At 42.9% G+C, this 2,964-nt stretch overlaps 1 pseudogene; it reads left to right on the forward strand.

The window, feature by feature from the left end:
• LOC122473730 lies at positions 1–2,127 on the forward strand (annotated as a pseudogene).
• Positions 2,128–2,964: the final 837 nt, after the last annotated feature.

Here is a 2,964-nt window from a genome sequence, read left to right on the forward strand (position 1 = left end):
GGGTTGCGCTTTTTACATGAAAACTCATTCGTTGGACCATGATGAGTCAAAGGGTCAGGTCCAGTGGTTGTACGGATCAGTCTTTTCTCTCTTTCATGGCCTCAACTGCCATCTTGAAAAAAACACCAGGTAAGTTTACTATTGGGTCTGGAAGAAAATACATTTTAGATCTTGATGACAGACTAACTGTCTGTCATCCTTATATATTAAGAAAAGCGTAAATTTCTAGGAAGCAAATGTTAGGTACTCAACGTAGTTGTGAGATGAACAATTCAGGCTGTGAAGACAGGATGAAGGATGTTGGAAGGGGATGTTGCAAGTTCTCCACTAGAATCTGATGGAAGTTGAAAAAAAATGGCATGAAAACACTGGTTTAAAAGTTTATTTATGCTGAGAAAACTTCCCCCACAAATGGGGCTAGTCCAAAGGACAATTAAAAATATCTTGGACTACACTGTGTCTTCCTGGAGAAGAAGGTACTCAGAGGGACAGAGGTGCTGGATGTGAGGAAGAGCAAGAGCATGGAGACTAGGAGCCCAAGGATAATAACAAAAGTAGATGCACCTGCTCTTTCCCCGGAGCCCTCTGCATTTTTAAGTGTCAGGTAGAATTAGGGGTCTTTTGTCTGTAAACCATACTTCTGTGATGAAAATATAAATCAATCCTGTTCCTCTCAGCAGACAATCTGTTACCTACCTGGAGTCTCTCCAGCTGTGGGCATGCCCCTCCACTTTCCACCCTGGTTTGTTCTTTAAGCTGCAAAACTACACCCAAGCTTGCTTGATATCTGTTTCTCTCAAGTGTCATGATGGTGGGCCTTGAGAGAGGTGAAGGCTTCATGGTCACGCTCCATGGTCTTCCTGCTGCTGCTTGGTTGAGGATGTGCAGAACTTCCTTTCTGACTGCACAATTCATGATGGGGATGCAGGCATTCATTTTATCTACACTAGAAAAGGCAGGAAGAGTGGTGAGGCTTTTGTTGAACTTGAATCAGAAGATGATGTAAAAATGGCCCTAAAAAAGACATGGGAAAGCATGGGACACCAGTACATTGAGGTCTTCAAGTCCCACAGAACCAAGATAGATTGTGTGCTGAAACACAGCAATCCAAACAGTGTCAACACCACCAGTGATAGCTTTGTGAGGCTTCAGGGACTCCCATTTGGATGCACCAAGAAAGAAATTCTTCAGTTCTTCTCAGGGTTGGAAATTGTGCCAAATAGGATCACATTGCTCGTGGACTCAGAGGGCAAGATTACAGGGGAAGCTTTTGGGAAGTTTGCCTCACAGGAGTTGGCTGAGAAGCCCCTAGGGAAGCAGGAGAGAATGGGGCACAGATAAAATGAAGTGTTCAAGAGCAGTCAGGAAGAAGTTAGGCATACTCAGATCTCCCTCTGAAGTTCATGTCTGTACAGAAGTCAGGGTTTTATGACTACCCTGGGACAGCCAGGAGGTATATTGGACTGTCAAGCAAGTGGGCCTAGAAAGAAAGGGTAGGGTGCTTACAGTGCAGGTTATGGGGGATATGAGGAGTACGGCAGCCTCAGCGATGGCTATTCCTTCACCAATCTCTCTCTTGGGAAAAACCTCAGTTACTTACTCTCTCAGGCATGTATAACCACAGATATGGAGGCTGCTAGTTCACTGTCCAGAGTACTACTGGGCACTGAATCCACATGAGAGGGATGCCATACAGAGCCGTAGAGAATGACATTTATAACTTTTTTTCTCCACTCAACCCTAAGAGAGTCCATATTCAGATTGGTCCTGATGGAAGACTGATTGGAGAAGTCAATGTTGAGTTTGCCACTCCCGAACACCAGCTATGTTCAAGGACTGTGCCAACATGCAACACAGACACATAGAACTTTTCCTGAATTCCACTACTGGGGCCAGCAATGGGGCATAGAGCAGCCAGATGATGCAAGAAATAGGGTGTCGGCCCAGTCCACTTATATTAGCCTTGAGAGCCTGTCTGTGAGTGGCTATTATACGGCTGGCTATTGAGGCCAGAACACCATGGGTGGATAGGACTAGTTTTGTAGGAGCGTTTGAGTTATTGCAATTAAATTTTCACAGGCAGCCAACAAACAGTGAAAAGCTGGGACACATTTTGCACCATGAGTTTGTGAAATTTTTTTTTTTTTTTAAATTTTTTTTTCAACGTTTATTTATTTTTGGGACAGAGAGAGACAGAGCATGAACGGGGGAGGGGCAGAGAGAGAGGGAGACACAGAATCGGAAGCAGGCTCCAGGCTCTGAGCCATCAGCACAGAGCCTGACGCGGGGCTCGAACTCACGGACCGCGAGATCGTGACCTGGCTGAAGTCGGACGCTCAACCGACTGCGCCACCCAGGCGCCCCAATGAGTTTGTGAAATTTACATTAAAAAATGACCTCTTCAGGAAGCAAAAATCATATAAAAACAGGGAGGGGGACAAAATGTAAGAGACTCTTAAATATGAAGTACAAACAGAGGGTTACTGGAGGGGTTGTGGGAGGGGTGATGGGCTAAATGAGTAACAGACATCTTACCCATTAAGGAAATCTACTCCTGAAATAATTGTTGCACTATATGCTAAGTTGGATGTAAATTAAAGAAAAAAAATGACCTCTTTAGTGTTTTCTCAGGCAAACTTTTCTTCTAGCATGTGATACGGAGTAAACTAAAACTGTTTTCAGTGTTTTTCCATTAACATTTTGGTACTGCACTTCAGCATAATGTTATCTGAGTTAAAGTAGTTTTGAGTACATTAAATGGATTTTTTACACCACATCACCATGAACACACTGGGGAGATGTGCTTTTTTTTTTTTTGAAAACTCAAGGTGCCAGATCCCTAATTCAAAGAGGAACATTTCTCATTTTTTTTCATTCTAGTTTATTTTCATTTAAAATCTTTTAGGTTAAGTTTAAGCTTTTAAAATAAGTTAGTTTTGAAAATTGAGTCATATTACTAATACC

Source organism: Prionailurus bengalensis, chromosome A1 (assembly GCF_016509475.1).
Source record: "Prionailurus bengalensis isolate Pbe53 chromosome A1, Fcat_Pben_1.1_paternal_pri, whole genome shotgun sequence".
NCBI classification, from domain to species: Eukaryota; Metazoa; Chordata; class Mammalia; order Carnivora; family Felidae; genus Prionailurus; species Prionailurus bengalensis.